Raw genomic sequence first — 18006 nt, forward strand, 5'->3', positions numbered from 1 at the left:
TTCTAAATGCCTAGTGTGATTAGAGCAAACAAGGTACCAGCCAGCATTCATTACTTAGAGGTCAGATACCTATCTTGTATCTGATAAAACAAGCACTCATTTTCTTTTTCAAAATCTAGCATGAGAAATCAGAAGGGCAGCATGCAGACACGGGGATTCATTTGCTCATTCATTTACATTCATGCCTTTCCTTTCTCAGATGGAACAAAGAAAATTCCCAGGCCCAGGAACCACCACAGGTACTACCTTATTTGCTCAAAAGGTAGGTTATGCCCATAAGGGGCAGACCACGCATGGCTCTACCTCTCTCTCTCTCTACACACACACACACACACACACACACACACACACACTCACACTCTCTCTCTCTCTCCTGCTTTTATTGTGCCATTTTGGATCTGTAGGAACTTGGGCTTGAAGAGCTACATGATCTGAAATTCAGCATGTATCAGCTAGTAGGTTATATCCCGAGAGGGATGTGCCTCCAGGTGGCTGTGACCTCACTTTCACAGTTCATGCAGAGGAAAGTCATCCTTGTGGTCCTGGGAGAGCTGGTCTGTTGCTGCCCAGGTTTGCCTGCACTGCCAGCATGGCTCTCACAGCCCCCCAAGTTGCTTTCCTCTGAAAGGTTCAAATCTTGACTCTGAAACAGACCTCATAATGAAACACCTATGGGAAAAGTCTATTCTCTGGCCTCTTTCCTGAGCTCAATAATGTTTAATTTTTAAAAGCGGGGGAGGGAGGGAGGGAAAGAAGTCTCTGATATTTCTCCAGTGCACTTGGCTCTCATAGATGTCCTTGGCCAAAACTCACCACCAGCGATTGTGCCAAAACACCTGGTTTGAATTCTGGCTGTCATGCTGCTTCATTTAATGAGATGGTCCCAACTTACTTTACTGTTTAAAAAGAATTTGGGGCCAGATGCAGTGGCTCATGCTTTTAATCTCAGCACTTTAGGAGGCCGAGGTGGGCTGATCACGAGGTCAGGAGATCGAGACCATCCTGGCCAACACGATGAAACCCCGTCTCTACTAAAAATACAAAAAATTAGCCGGGCGTGGTGGCGGGCGCCTGTAGTCCCAGCTACTTGGGAGGTTGAGGCAGGAGAATGGCGTGAACCCAGGAAGCGGAGCTTGCAGTGAGCCAAGATCATGCTACTGCACTCCAGCCTGGGCAACAGAGTGAGACTCCATTCTCAAAAAAAAAAAAAAAAAAAAAAAAGTGTCCGGCTTCATGTCTCCTTTCTTGTCACTACACGTATCACCTAGTCACCCAGCAGTTGTACTCAGAGTCAAGGGCTAGTGCTTCTGCACACGAGAAGAACCATCTCGGGCTCCCCATCAGAAGAGCACTTTGTCTAAGGAGGCCTCAAACTTCAGCCTCCCGACTTGCAATCTGAGTCAGGAGCCAAGCTGTGGAAGTGGACAAGTGCCCTCGGAAGATGCTGTCTCCCTGTCGGAGCCGACTGGCGCACTCACCCTCCCTGCTCAGCTCAATCCATCAGCGTGTGCTGCCACTGCCGTAAGTCAATCGGCTCGGGGCGGACAGCTATCAGAGATGAAACAGGGACAAGGAAAAGAGCTTAATGAAATTTTATTTCGAAAATATGGCAAGAGTCTAAGGCACTTCAAACATTTAAATACATAGAGGACCAAAGTAAATGTGACACGGTAAAAAGGAATCCATAAATACAAAGAGAACTATACTGTGTTTCTCTAGAGGCAAATACAGAGCCGATTCCTCTAACACAATCCAACCTTTAGCATTGGAGTTGTGCAATTAGTACAAATGATGATGTTACGTGTAGTTCTTCATGGCTTCAGTATGGAATACAAAAGCTGAAAAGACTGTGTCAAGTTCATATAGATACCCTTTTTATAAAAAGTCATATATTACATCTACCTGGCTAAGACCAAATGAGCATCATCTTTTCTAAGTTTTATACTTTGAGAGTTGTGTCTGGCCCAGGCCCACGTTACCAATGATCAAAGTCATCTCGACTTCCTTATTTTAAAATAAGACAAAAGAAAAATCCAAAACTATGCTGGAATGAGATTTTGGAAGAACTTTCTGGTGGTTCCACATTTAGTAAATATAAATATTTGTGGAAAAATCTTAAAACGTCTCAGTGAGAACCAGACACTTCTTTGTGGGAGTGAACAGAAGGTGCCCCTTCAGATCAGAATTCCCTATGACTGTACAAAACGGAGCAGAGACCCAACAGCAACAGGGACTGGGTTAAAGTGTGCCCTACACAGAAGATGGCCAGAAAGGAGGTGCGTGTGCCCAGGCTAGCAGTCTCTGCACTGTGAAAGCTTCAGCCTTTACCCCTGGGCTTGATGCTTCTGTTTGCTGGTGAGCTCAGGCACAATACGTATACATTCAGTATCTGTCACCCCAACAGGAACAATTAGCAGCTGAATAGTGGCATGTAAATGAAGGGCTATTTGCATACAATCAATCAAATGAACCTCGGTGGGTGGGGCCAGGAGACGTCTTCCTTCCAAGCCTAGGGGTGCCCTAGAGACCAGGAAAGGAAAAAAACTGGGGGTTAATAAGTGACCTCAGGCAGATGTGTACCCTGTGACCTTGGATCTGGGCCCACCACAGCCAACAACCAGCTGTGAGCCCGAGCCAGGAGAGCTCTGGCTGAGAACAGGGAACAGGTGTCCACAGCTCCAAGGCCAGCTGGGCTCAGCAGTGCTATGTCCGGCTGTCCTGGGAAGTCACCTTCCCACTCAGAGTGAACTGTGGACTACAGGCTGCCTGCCATCTGCTTCAGGAACAATGCCAGAACCATGGTGAAATATCCCCATGGGCTCGGGGGGTGCTATCTGGATAATTCTGCACAGAATCAAAACCTCTATGGGAAGCTGTGAGCATATGTCTTGCAAGGACAAGCAAGGCCCAGCCTCCGCTAAAACATTAGTTCTCCTGCCTTTTGCGGGGTGGAGGCAGAAAGGATGAACTCTAAAGCTCCAGACTAAAACTTCCATTTTCTGAGTCAACATAAAATCTGTCTCCCGTCAATTCCTGGAGGAAGGGGGTCCACCAGTCTGGTGGATTTCAGCCTATTTACAAATGCCAAATGCACAACACTGACCGGAGACGGGGCTTTTGCAAAGTTGACATGGGCATACAGAAGAACAGCGATGTCCTTGTGTCCTGCTTCCAGGGCGATTGAGAGCGCAGTGCTGCCATCCTTAAGATAAGATGGAAAGAACAAGCCATGTTGGGTTTCTCAAACCTCCAGACAACCGAAAGGTAACAGAACAAAACACCCTCCAATAATTGGCAAGGTTCCCCAAATATCCCTACTCGTTTGGTCTTCTGGGAAACTTTTTTGGGACCTCTAAGGGTGAAGGCCTGAGGATGTGAAGATGAATGAGGCAAGCCTCCACCCTCCAGAGGTCCCAGTTAAGAGGATTATCTTACTCAACCATTCTGTCCACCAGGAGGGGGAAGCAGAAGATGGGGATAGAAAGTTTTTTTTTCTTCTAATTATGAATGACCAGGCAAGCAGCAGTAGTGTGTGTTTAGAGACTCTGCAATTTGCCAAAGATCTTTTACCTTTCCTCTTAGAGAGGGCACTGTGATCCTAAAACCCTAACCACCTCGGTTTAAGGCTACAAGTAACATCTGTGTGTAAGCACGCAATCCCAGTGGGTTGCACAGATCCATCTTCTGGAAATAAGAGGGGAAACACTACATATGGGTGAAAAAAGCTTCACTTAACTGCTTGACTTCCATTAAATTTCAGGGATTTAAATGGATATAAAGGAGTATCAAGGGAAAGAACAACACAACTTGTTTTCTGTCTGTTTTTTGAGACAGGGTTTGTCTCCCAGGCTGCAGTGCAGTGGCACGATCACACATCACTGTAGCCTTGACCTCCAGGGCTCAAGTGATTCTCCTGCCTCAACCACCACCGTATCTGAGACTACAGGTGCATACCACCACACCTGGATAATTTTTTTTTGTAGAGATGGGAGTCTCACTATGTTGCCCAGGCTGGTCTTGAACTCCTGGGCTCGAGCGATCCTCCTGTCTCAGCCTCCCAAGGTGCTGGAATTACAGGAGTGACCCACTGTGCCCAGCCTATCTAGTCTTGAAATAAGGATTTCCCTCTGGTCAGCAGCAGCAGCAGGACACAGTTCTCTTTGGTTTAATCTTATGATCCTTCCCCTCACAAGCTTTGAAAGATAATAGAAGTAAAATCAAACAAAAACCACAGCACAGCTAACAAACTCTTCTGCAAGAAAGAAGTCAGTCAGAAGCTCTCCCTCCCACAGAGGGGAAGAAGGGAATCTGCTACAGCTGTAGCTTCCGTGTGCTCCTGTGGAGATGGCTGAGTGTGAAGCTAGTCAGTCCCTCATACCAGTGAAAAACTCCGCTGGTTTTTCTCCCTGCTGGCTTGGGCCCAGAAGAATCTGACCTACAAAGGATATTTTCCTAACTTTTTGGTGTTTTGAGCTAAAGAAGCTCTGATCCAAACCTGTGATCCATAGAGATAAACTTTGAAAACCGGAACCAAGCCAACCCGACCTCTGTGACCTTTAAACCATCTCACTGCCTACATGCCAGTTCCTACCTTCTACCTATCACCACTCCTCTCCTTTGGCCTAGAGACATGCAGAAGTACCCCCTTTGGTTGAGTTTCCCGGTCAAGGAGTTATCTGGAAATGTGGACAGCCTGGGAACTGGGAGAAGAGAGCAGAGTGGTGTTGATGGGACAGACTAAGCAGAAATGGGAAAATGCTTCAAGAAGTCAAGCTACTCTACAGGCTCCGGCATATGCTGGTCACAAGCTACTCACTTTGATGGGTCACAGTGCCTTCACTTTGGGTGGGAAAAGGTTCACTATAGTAGGAACTGGTTTTAGTCACCGTGTAACCCCAGCCTGTAATGATAATCCAGATTTCCAAGTGCACCTGTCAGAAGTCACCTACACTGAATTTGATTCTGCAAATCCATTGATTTCCCTTTTGTAGAGGGGCTCTTGGACACGCCCGTTAAATCACTTTTTCATTTCATGAATTTTTGGGGTGGGGCCTATTTATTCTGCTTTGGGTACTAGTTTATGAGCGTGTTAGTTTGCACACAGTAAGTGTAGCCAAGCTTGGCTGTGAAGGGAGGCACCTAGATGGCGACACAAATCCCAGAGGAGAATAGAGGAGGATTTGGTCGCTCCTGGCCAAAAGGCACTCCCAGGGCTCCCGTCCAGAGTCCCCCAGACCCCTGGCCAGGAGGCCCAATGGAGACAGCTTACGTTGTCCTCTAGGTGACCGTGGCAGCCGGGCTGGGCCAGCAGCAGCTTGACAATCTCCACGTGCCCATGCTCGCTGGCACACATGAGGGCCGTGGAGCCCTCATCATCCTGGATGTTGACATCAACCCCACAGGCCAGAAGGCCCTTCACCATGTCTATCCGTCCGTGACTGACCGCCAGCATGAGGGCCGTCTGTCCCGCCTATGGGAAGAGATGACAAGGACTTCAGAAGTACGTACTGAGCTGGCAGTGGTGGCCTCTAGTGGGGCTGTGCTAGGGAAAGGGGGAAGAGTGTGGTGACAGAAGGGAAAGAACTGGCGATGGAACTACTTGGGGCAGGTGGTGGCAAGCAGGGAGAAACCAGCTTCCCATGAGCTCTGAGCAAAGGAAGGGCATAAAGTAAGGAGCCAGCTTCATTTCAGCGTGGAGGATGTCTCAGTAGAGTAAGGGGCTGGAAGTTCAGGTGGTGTTTAAAAGTCAAGCTGTGGGCCTGGAGTGGTGGGTCACGCCTGTAACCCTAGCACTTTGGGAGGCTGAGGCAGGCGGATTGTCTGAGCTCAGGAGCTCAAAAGCAGCCTGGGCAACACTGAAACCCCATCTCTACTTAAAAAAAAGCCAGGGGCTGGCGCAGTAGCTCATGCCTGTAATCCCAGCACTTCAGGAGGCTGAGTCAGGTGGATCATGAGGTCAGGAGATCAAGACCATCCTGGCTAACACGGTGAAACCTTGTCTCTACTAAAAATACAAAAAATAAGCCGGATGTGGGGGTGGGAGCCTGTAGTCCCAGCTACTTGGGAGGCTGAGGCAGGAGAATGGTGTGAACCCGGGAGGCAGAGCTTACAGTGGGCCAAGATCGCACCACTGCACTCCAGCCTGGGTGACAGAATGAGACTTAGTCTCCAAAAAAAAAAAAAAAAAGCCAGGTGTGGTGGTGTGTGCCTGTTAGTCCCTGCTACTCGGGAGGCTAAGGCAGGAGAATCACTCCAACCAGGGAGCCCGATGTGGTTGCAGTGAGCCAAGATCACGCCACTGCACTCCAGCCTGGGGGACAGAGCAAGACTGTCTCTTAAAAAAAAAAAAAAAGTCAAGCTGTGAACACATCTGGACCTGGGACACTGTTTGCTATGAAGACACTACAACACAGAGACAGGAAGCAACAGTCACTGAGTATCTGATGGGGATGCCCAATCATTTTTATGTAGGGGAACTAACAGTATTTCCATGCAAACTATGCAAGTGGACAAAAGGCAAAGGAGGGAGAAGTTTCCAGTGTGAAATTTAAGCCCTTATTTCCCTGGTATGTTTGGTCAGCCAGGACTACCAGGCAGTGTATGGACTCAGGGCAGGCCTGCAAACAAGTGCACTGTGGTGGGAGCGTGGCATCTATGCCTGCTCTGCCAGAGTGGCCACCGCAGTCCTGTCTGCTGCCTGCTGGTTAGGGGTGCATTCCTGAGCACAGGAACCAGGTGCACTAACCTGACTAGCTTTGGCATTCACATCCCCACAGCCAAAGAGTTCTTCCACAACCCGCATGTCCTTCTCTGCTTCCACAGCGGCGAGGGCCGCCAGCATGATGGGGGTGTAGCCTGCCTTGTTCTGGTGATCCACATTACACACATCTGCAAAAAAAAAGTCTCTTAGGAAGCAGCCCCTTCTAACAGCAGCCGCTTACGAAGACACTGAAGGGATGGTGTTTACAGGAGCCCAGTGAAATGGTACCAGGTGGCTGGAGACCAAGAGTGACTTAGAAGGAAATGTGAGAGATGTTTTCATACTAAACCAAAAACCTTTTCTTCCCCCCCATTTCACGAGACCTGAAGCAAGAGAAACAACGGTAAGCTTCTACAGCGTATCTTGTTTGCAACTGGTGGCTGAAATGCAATGGCTTGGAAGTCTGGGTGGTTGTTCTAATGGCTGCTCTTGAGAATAAACGATCATATGGAATCTAGGCACTCAGCTGTGTTTAGGAAAGTGAAGCAGGTAGTGAGCTACTCATCAACGAAGTGTTTGTAAACGCTTACGTATGGAACGTTGGACAGGGTGGCACCTACTTATCCAAACACTACTCATTCTGAGACTCTGAATTTACTACTCTGGCCTGTTGGGGGTCCTGAAAAGCAGAATTCCAATCATATAACATCCAGCTCCAGAATTTATGGTCGAGAGCAAATGCAGTTAAGTCCCCTCAACAGAACCGATGAACCAGACCTTTTCTATTCTTGTAATTCTTAAGGAGTCTTCAGGGATAAAAATATCCTTCGGGCATTTAAAAGTTCCTTCGGCACTTTCTCTGAAATGACCGGAATGGGGAGTGTCAGAAAGTAGCTTTTATGTGGGACCAAATATGAAGTTAAAAATGTTCAGAATGTTTCTATCATAAAGGAAAATAAAAGGTACCATGAACATTTACCTTAAGATCCCAAACAACCCCATACTAAGGACATGTTTTTAAAAGCGGGTGTTTTTAATGCAGAAAATAAAAGGCCCTGTGGCGGAGAAGCAGGTGAGTTCGTGTGCGCTTCGGGGCTCCTCAGCACCTCGGACTTTGCTCTGCATAGATGCTGAAGCATCCGAGATCTACACCTTACGGAGCCAGAATCTCAGCCTAGAAGGGGGAGCAGTAACCATTAAGATAAGTGATTAACCCAAACCATCCAGCAATAGAATTAAAATTACTTAATTTGCCAAGATGTTTTATCAACTTCTAAGGGTATACTAAGCTGTTCCTGTCAGGAGTGATAGTGAAATCTTGTTTTCAGCCTCCCTGGATATTATCTACTTCTGTTTAAACAATCACTCCGGCTGACTGTGTCACCAGCTCTGTTTATAGTCTAGAAAGCCTGAAGAGGAGGGGCTTGAAATTCCTTCCTGTAAGATGGAAGCAGTTATACCCTAACATGGCTCCAAAAAGAGGGAACAAACACACTTATAAGAGAAAGGAAGGATAAATCTGCTTGGCTTTCTTCTCTGCATCAATTCCAAGTTCCCAAAACAGAGCAGAAGCGATTGGACAGTGGATGAAGACAGAATTTCAGAAAATTGGACAGTTTGATTGCATATTCTAAGGTTCACACTGCATCCTCATTAATCAGACTGAGATACTGTGACTTCTCTGTCACACACTAGAAATAAAAATATGTATTACAAAAATTAAAAGATTTGGGGTCTATGTGGCATTAGGCTGCTCCATTTGAACAAGAAGTTGAAAGCTCACAGTTTCTTGAGGGTACCATCTGTGTATGTGCCCCTCCCTCACTTCATGTCTAAGATGTCCACTGGCTCTATTCTGGGATAACAAGTTTCTACTATTCTATTATGGTTGAGAGACAAGAATAACATGCCCTTTGCTCTATGCTGTTTCCCCAATAACAGTATATTTTGGTGAGAATGGTGATCATTTGACCATCTGTTAAGGTGGCTTTGCTTAGTCCCCATCTTGACTAACCACACACTTCTGCAAGGACAGCAGTCATGGAGTAGGGTCAAATCAAGTAGTCCACACGCACCAAGGCTGTGACCCTGGGCCTGTAAGCAGCACTCTGCCTCCTGAGTGCAAACCGGCCAAGCCCGAATGATTCAGCTCAGGAGCGAACGTGAGTCATGCTTCTTACCAGGGATACACCTCTCACTTGAATGCAGCTGAAGTGCAGCAAGAAGATCCTCAAAACCTCCTTTCAAAAACAGATCTAGAATCTGTGTCACCCAGTTTTGTTTAAACTTCAAGCCTCTTATGAATGACTCAAGAAAATTCTTGCCATGTCATGTGGAAAAGCAATAAAAAGGATTTTAGCATGGTCAGAGAATTCAGGAGGGGCTCAACCAGGTTCTCTGAGGTGAGTCACAACCCAAGTGCTGTCAGAGAAGAGGGGGTGGAAGGGCAGCCAACATACCGGCATCTAACAGCAGCTTCACAATCTCGAAGTTGGAGTGGGACACGCTGTAATGGAGGGCTGTGTTGCCGTTGCCGTCTGCCAAGTTGATGACATAGCGGAGGACATCTGGGGACATGGCCTCAAAAGCAGCTATGTAGTCCCCCACCATGGCTGGAATGGCTGACTTCTGACTGGACACGCGGAACCACTCGTGCTGGAGGGTGTTCAGACAGAACCTCTGCCAAAACACCAAGTGGTCGTTAGTTCTTCTATTTATAGACTTTTTGAGACCTAGTTGAAAGCACAAGTAACCTGTCCTTTTACAGTCAAAGTATATATATGCAGTTAGAATCTGCTCTCAAAAACCAACAGCCCTAAGAGAAGCTTCAAACACCAAACTGGGACATTTCTCCTGATTTTAAACGACATGTAGATTCTAATGTCTATAAAGGAGACCAGACAGCACCGTGCAGAAGCAGAGGCTCTGGAGCCAGACCACTGAGTTTCAAATGCAGGCTCTGCTACCTAAAAGCTTTATGACCCTAGGGAAGTTATTCTGCTTCTGTTTCCTCATCTGAAAAATTGGATAATAGCATGCTTTCATAGTTTTTGTGATGAGAATAAACACTCAGGCTTGGCTCCATGTATTAAGCTATTAATATTATGTAATCATACTGGCCTTGCAAACAATTTTCATAGAAATTAGGAAGAAATTAACTAGCCTACACTGAATTATGCTGCTTCCTTCCTATCCAGACCAAACTCACCTCCTTCAACTCCTCAGCACAGCACTAGGTTGGGAGACTGTACGTGTATAGCCAACCCAATTCCCACCCCAATCCCAAATACAACTGTTCAACCATGGAAAGGGAAAATAAAAGGGAAGCCCGTCTGGAACTCATTTCATTCTCTCATCAGCTCCACTCTGACTTCCTTAGGCTGCGGACACATGAAGAAGGCACTTGCTTTGTGGATGATCAACTCAACCCTGGGTCACGTGAAGCTCAGTGGAGACTGAGCAGTCAGTACTGGTGATGAGGATGACTACAGTGTCTTTTCAATGGGCCTTCATGAGTTTAATATTCATTTCTGCTGTGCTTACTCTTTAAAAGTTTAAAAATATATCAAAGAAAGACAGCCTATGTCAAAAGCACCAGAACCCAAGAAGTCCTCTTTCTGTAGAAAAGGTAGAGTTGGGATTATAGAGCTTCCATCTCTTTATCATCCTGCTACTGATTATTTAGTTTTAACCATTTCAATCACATTTTGGGTCACTTGAAAAGTGTCCTTTTTTTTCTGTATATATTCAGATTCCTGTTTCTTTGGAGTTGTCACACTGAAAGAAGGGAAATTATGTCTTCTGGTCATCCTAATTCTATTACTGCTAAATAACTGGTGTCCTGACATGATTATCTAGCCCTGGCATTGTGTTCACTCGTCCACTACTTTTACAACACAATACTTTAAACACTGTCACACCAAATGAAAATTCAACTAAAAAGATGTACCCATCACAGTGTGTGTGGATGACACCATGCTCAGCAATTTGGAGGATGCAGGAAAACAGAATCCTTCCCAAAGGCCACGTAACCTAGTATTTTGAGAACAGTGAAAGAAAAGTGTACTATGGCTATAAAATCTGGTGTTGTAAGGCACCAGTTTTAAGTTTAGGTTAAACCTGATGGGAAATACTGACACTGCAGTGAGATTTTATGGTTTTACTAGTGACCAGGGTATAGCCAGGTATTTTCATGAATACAAATCCAAGAATTTCAATATGTAGTTCTATGTTTCCCCTTGACTAGGAATTTTTTTTTTTTTTTTTTGAGAGGGTGTCACTCTGTCTCCCAGGCTGGAGTGCAGTGGCATGATGATGGAGCACTGCAGCCTCAACTTCCTGGGCCTCCAGCTATCTTCCTGCCTCAGCCTCCCAAGTAGCTAGGACCATGGGTACATGCCATCATACCTGGCTAATTTTTGTAGAGACAGGGTTTTGCCATGTTGCCCAGGCTGGTCTCAAACTGAACTCCTGGGCTCAAGTGATCCACTGCCTTGGCCTCTCAAAGTGCTGGGATTACAGGTGTGAGCCACTGTGCCTGGACTTGACCAGCAATTTTATTTAGTACAGCTGGCCCTCTGTATCTACAGGTTCCATTTCCATAGATTCAACCACTGGCAGAGTGAAAATATTTAAAAAATATGTAATACAAAACAATACAGTATAACAACTATTTATATAGCATTTACATTGTGTTAAGTTTTTGAGGCCAGGCGCGGTGGGTCATGCCTGTAATCCCAGCACTTTGGGAGGCATGGTGGCTCACGCCTGTAATCCCAGAACTTTGGGAGGCCACGATGGGCGGACCACGAGGTCAGGAGATCGAGACCATCCTGACTAACACGGTGAAACCCGGTCTCTACTAAAAATACAAAAAAATTAGCCGGGCGTTGTGGTGGACGCCTGTAGTCCCAGCTACTTGGGAGGGTGAGGCAGGAGAATGGCCCGAACCCGGGAGGCGGAGCTTGCAGTGAGCCCAGATCACGCCACTGCACTCCAGGCTTTTTTTCAGACCGAGTCTCACTCTGTCACCCAGGCGTGAGTGCAGAGGTGCAATCTTGGCTCACTGCAACCATCACCTCCCGGGTGCAAGCAATTCTCCAGCCTCAGACTCCCGAGTAGCTGGGATTACAGGAGTGTACCACCATGCCTGGCTAACTTTTTGTATTTTTAGTAGAGACAGGGTTTCACCATGTTGGCTAAGCTCGTCTCGAACCCCAGACCTCATGTGATCGGCCTGCATCGGCCTCCTGAAGTGTTTGGGATCATAGGTGTCAGCCACTGCACCTGGCCCTGTATTAGGTATTATGATATAGAAATGATTTAAAATATATGGCAGAATTTAAAGTATATGCATAGTTTATATGCAAATACTACACCATTTTACATAAGGGACTTGAGTATCTGTGCATTTCGGTATCCTTAGGGGATCCTACATTTTCTCAATGCACTAATAAAAAAGACAGCTGTCAACCAGTGGGTTAGTCTGGCCTATGAAAGAATGTACACATAACTTCGACACATGAGAATATGTCATTCTTGGCCATGGTGTCAGATTAACCATTGCCATAGAAATACTTGTGTCCTATGTTGTACCATTCATGATCACTAAGGCAACCACAAACTCTTTGCTGTTTGCTCTGAATTTCTTAGACTGCGAGATGACAAGTGCGGTTATTTTTATGTTTAAAAATAGTGGCTGCCTGCATTCCACATCAGAGCATAACATACAGTTTCATAACTGAAAGGAATGCTGACCTTGGCTCAGATAGGTTTCTTTTAAAAACATATGCTAACTTAAAAAAAAAAAATTCTTGGATGCTGCTCCCTGGATCTTACTGTTCTATAAATAGAAATGAAATATGTAGAAAGATGACGACTGACTGCAATTAGCCCTCCTTTCTGTCTGCAAGTGTATGCCTCACAGATGCCTCCACCCCAGGAAAAGTCCAGGGTGGGTAAAGGATGTCTGAAGTTGGGCCTCAAGGAAACGCTGGCAGTGTGATCCAGGGAGCAAGACCACATGATGTTCACCCAGTCCACTCATGCTGGAAACAGTACAGGAGAAAAGCATGCAAGCAACAACTCGGGCAGCCTACAGCTGGCCTTGACAACCCACTCATGCACTTTGTACATGCTGGGGATGGTGTTTGCAGGTCAGACTCACCATATCTTTGCTGGTCAAAGCTTTGGGGTCATTTATAGTATTTTTCAGTAAGTTGCATGCAGACAACATCTTTTCACTTAATTCATACCTGAAAGGAGAAAAAACAAGTTACGATTGGTCACAAGAAGAAAATCATTTTTATTTCAACCCAAATATATAATTTTTTTTTTGAGACAGGGTCACGCTCTGTTACCCAGACTGGAGTGCAGTGGCATGATATTGGCTCACTGCAACCTCCGCCTCCTGGATTCAAGCAATCCTCCTGCCTCAGCCTCCCTAGTAGCTGGGACTACAGGTGTGCACCACCAGGCCCAGCTAATTTTTGTATTTTTAGTAGAGACAGGGTTTCACTATGTTGGCCAGGCTGGTTTTGAACTCCTGACCTCAGGTGATCCACCTGCCTCGGCTTCCCAAAGTGCTGGGATTACAGGTGTGGGACACTGTGCGCAGCTTCAACTTTTAAAAATATATTTTTAAAAGGCAAGTGGCCCCAAGCCAGCCTAGGCAGGTCATTATGGCACAAGATGCTTGGGTGGAGGCAGCACAGAAATCCTTAGGGGTCTAAGGGTTACGTCCACTGTGCAGAGCCAACACCTCCAGCCAGAGATTGAGGCCTTGTTTGGGAGGGTGACATCCGGCTTCACCAATTGGCCTTTATGACATTCTGGAATAACATTTAGAGATTTTTTTTGCCATTTTTAAGTTGTTTTTTTTTTTTTTTTTTTTTTTTTTGAGACAAGGTCTCACTCTGTTGCCCAGGCTGGAGTGCAGTGGTGCAATCACGGCTCACTGTAGTTTTGCTGTCCCAGCCTCAAGCAATCTTTCTACCTCAGCTTCCCAAGTAACTGGGATTACACGTGTGTGCCACCGCACCCGGCTTTGTATTTGTAGAGACAGGGTTTCACCATGTTGCCCAGGCTGGTCTCGAACTCTTGGGCTCAAGCTATCTGCCTGCCTGCCTCAGCCTCCCAAAGTATTGGGATTATGGGTGTGAGCCACTGTGCCCAACCTGTTCTAAGTTTTTAAAAAATATTTTTAATCTTAAGGGGGTTGAAGGAGACCCAAATTACTTTTTTTCTGAGACGGTCTTGCTCTGTCACCCAGACTGGAGTGCACTGGCTCACTGCAGCCTCAACCTCCAGGGTTCAAGTGATCCTCCCACCTTATCCTCCAGAGCAGCTGGCATGTGACACCATGCCCAGGTAATTGATATTTTTGTAGGGATGAGGTCTTACTATGTTGTCCAGGCTAGTCTCAAACTCCTGTGCTCAAGTGATCCTCTTGCCTTGACTTTCCACAAATTACCATATATCCATTGTGCTGACCAGTAAACCACACATCTGAACCCACATTTGGTGACTCAAGTGTTTAACCCATATGAAGAGTAAAAAAATGACATATGGTATATAAATTACATCTCAAAGCTGTTAAAAAGCCATGTGAAACACTTGGAAATATAAACTAAAAACACTTACCTTGTGTTAATGCAGTTAAACTTTCATTTGCCAAATTAAATAGAGGTAAGTTTTGTGAAATGTTCTATTTCTATTTCACATAGTGAAGAACCATACTGAAGTTTCCACCTTTTCTACTCTCTATATTATGAGCATCAAATCCTTATCTAATGGTCTTGAAAACTTACATTTTGAGGCACCTGTTTCAGCCAACCAGAGTGTTTTTCAGCTACTATTTATGATATACCCAATTCCATTCTTGTGGTATTCCTGATCATTCAGTGTGTAACAAAATACAAACATGTAAGTGATATGCATCACCTTTACAGTATATGTGATCTCTCGCTGAGGCCTCATCCACACAATGATCCTGTAATAATGATACTGACACCTGTATCAAGATAAATGGCTAAACATAAAATCTGAAATCTCACAGTAGGCTGGCCACCAAAAAATTAAAATGTCTTTATAAGGTAAGGTGTTCAAACAATGGAAGTTTTAGTGGATTGTGGTTCCATATGTTAAATTATATAGCAGAGTTAAGGTTTCAGAAAACAAGGGTGATTAGGTTATCGGGCCATTCTACCATAAGGGATCTAAGAGTTGCAATACTCTGCACTTGTATATATTAGTATCTCATAGATGTGTATACCTCTGAGGAACAGATAAAAGCAAACATTTAATTACAAAAGCTCTGAACTGGCCAACTCTATTGCCAAAGTACATTAAATGTGGGAGGGGCAAGGGAGGGAAGGGGAATGTACCACACCTCTCTCTGATTTCCACCTTCTCAGGTTCACATTCTTGAACCTGCATTTCATCTTCCACCCTGGCAGACTTCAAATCTTCAATATTAACTGCATGGTGCCCTTCTGCCATTCCCCGAGTGTCTTCATCCTCCTCCTCCTCCTCCTCTTCTTCAAGAGGATACTCAATGACATCACACTCGTCATCTGACTCAAGAAGAGCTTTCATCTAAGCTGGAATCATCACTTGAAGTTGTTTCATACCTAGGTGGCAATTGGGATTTCAGGAGATGCAAGGTGTGCTCACGAAGACCCAGTGATTGATAGAAATTTCTATGAAGGGATTTGCTAATTGACTCCAGAAATTTCACTAGTGGTTTTAGATCCTGCACTTAGAAGTTCAAAGTAAGGTCTATTTAAATGCCTGGTGGTTTTGAATGGACTCTAACTTAAATTGGTAATCGGTATCATATAACCAATTGGTATCATGTAACACTTGTTAAAGAAAATAATGGCATCTCCGGCTTAGTATAAATCAAGAGAAAACATACTTTATGGAAAACAGATCGGTAGGTGCTTTTTGTCCCCCCCCCCACCCCATTTCTTCCTATTTCATCCTATTAATTCTCCCAGTATCAAGGTGAATAGATTACATAGGCAATCAATAGTTTTTCTGGTGTATGCCCTCCAAAATCTCCTGGCCATTATCACTGAATAAAACTTCTAGATTTGGAAAACAGGCACCATAAGGTTAAACCCTAATGGTACACTTTGTATTATTTCTTTCTTGTGGGGGCCATGTATCAATTCATTGATTTGATTCAATTGTAGGACAACAAAGGGGCTTAACTATGTACGTGGGCCAATGGAAAGAGAAGGAACAAACAATAACCATTCTATTTAGAAAGCAAACTGGTGATGTGGTTATCAATTGTCAAAGGCCCTACAATTTGGGTCGTAAACATGGAGAGCTAAGCAAAAGGACCCATTTTGAAGGAATAGATGACGATCGTTGGCCCAGAGAGTGATGCTCTCAGTCTTTTTCTGCTCAATTGTGAGTTCTCATATAGGTAAGTACAAGTTGTCCAACACAGTGCAGGAACCCTGCTGCGTTCGCTGAAGACTATTTCTTTCAGATCAGAGGTGAGATGTAAACCGCTCAGCTTCATCGGGTATCCTTAAGAGAGTGACAAATCCTTAAAGACAGCACCAGAGGAGGAAAGAAAAGCCCAAATGCACCTTTCCGCCTTTCTGAGGAGGGAATCTTTCATCACTGCGCTGTGGCCGCTTCCCCGACTAGGCACCTTGAAATGTGACTTAGGCAGGAGGCAAAGGAGACTGACAGCATTAGCCTCTAGAACCACCATCTTTCCTTACCCTCCATTAATGCCAACAAACTGAAGATTCTTTTTTGTGCCGTTTGAATCTTTGTTACCATCTTTCTTCTTCATGATGGACTTCAATGTACTTTCATTGTTTGTACATGCTGTGAAAAAGTCAAGGCAATAAAAATGAAAACTCACACCCATACATGTTAAATGATCTTTTTTCCTGTACAGTTCTTTTCTCATGCATGTAAATGTAGATCTTGGCATATATATGTGAGAAGTTTCCACAAAATTCAATGGGAAAGTGTGTGCATGCAAAGAAAATAATTCAAAGTTCCATTAATAACATTCTTCACATGGGAAAAAAATCAATTAGTACTTCCAGACATAACAAAGCCAGTGAAGATTGACATTTGTATCCGGCTTTATTGCTTATAAAGTGATGTCGTGTCTCACGAGCCTCAAGGACCATTTACGTACTAAACAGGGATTATTATTTTTCTTCAGCTGAGATAACCTGAAAAAACTTATGCCTGCCAGAACGTGAATAAAATGCTATTTAAAATATTTCATAATTTGTAATATCAGGTAAGCTTTCTTGTGCAGCTTTCTTTCTTTGGTAATTTTGAGACAGGGTCTCTTTCTGTCACCCAGGCTGGAGTGCAGTGGCATGATCTCAGCTCACTGCAACCTCCACCTCCCAGGTTCAAGTGATTCTCCCACCTCAGCTGCCGGAGTAGCTGGGACTACAGGTGTGCACCACCATGCCTGGCTAATTTTTGTATTTTTTAGTAGAGACAGGATTTCACCATGTTGGCCAGGCTGGTCTCGAACTCCTGGCCTCAAGTGATCTGCCTGCCTTGGCCTCCCAAAGTGCTGGGATCACAGGTGTGAGCCACCATGCCCGGCCTCTTTGGTAACCTTATTTAAAGATATTCTGGGCCTACCTTCCGAATAACGATATTAACTTTCTTCCAGGTCAATTTAAAAGGTACATTGACATTAAATTGGAATGCTGGCAATGCTGGCCCTAGAATCCTGATGCCAATGACTGTGAGTGAGAAAAGTTACCATAGAGGCCAGCGGCGATCTGGTCGTCTGTCAGGTTCACTGGAGACAGCGTACCTTCCTGAGTGGGGAAGGCATCCAGGCTGCTGATTGGCTTTCCTTCTGAGGTCCCCACTTCTTGCTCAGGCTGGGATGTCTGGGAGCTTAAGGGACTTCCTGACTGAAGGCCTCCGCACTTACAGGTATATCCCAAATAATTGCCTATCAGGAAAAAGAAAGGTACACAGTGTGTGATGCTAGGACTGAAAAAGCAGGCTTAAAAAAAAAAAAACAATTCTTGCCATTCATAATTTAAAATGGGACTATTATCCCAGCCACCAAAACTCAGAAGCCCCTTTGACTCTCCAGCCTTCCTGATTTCATGAGCATGGGCAGACTGCCGAGCCTCGCCATTCTAACTCCACAGCACCTCTCCTTTTCTCTGTTTCGGCTGCTACCATCGTAGCCTTGGTTTCTAGTCACGGAAGTAGCATTCTTACTGCCCCTCTTCCATTACTGTTTCCACTCTGGCACAATGTTTCAGAGCATTACTCCCAGCCAGCTC

The 18006-nt window shown here is 45.1% G+C and overlaps 1 pseudogene; it reads right to left on the reverse strand.

Moving 5' to 3' along the window:
* Positions 1–1577: 1577 nt before the first annotated feature.
* LOC117977259 (KN motif and ankyrin repeat domain-containing protein 1-like) overlaps positions 1578–18006 on the reverse strand; it is a 39010-nt pseudogene continuing 22581 nt past the window's right edge.

Source organism: Pan paniscus, chromosome 12 (assembly GCF_029289425.2).
Source record: "Pan paniscus chromosome 12, NHGRI_mPanPan1-v2.0_pri, whole genome shotgun sequence".
In the NCBI taxonomy this organism is placed as follows: Eukaryota; Metazoa; Chordata; class Mammalia; order Primates; family Hominidae; genus Pan; species Pan paniscus.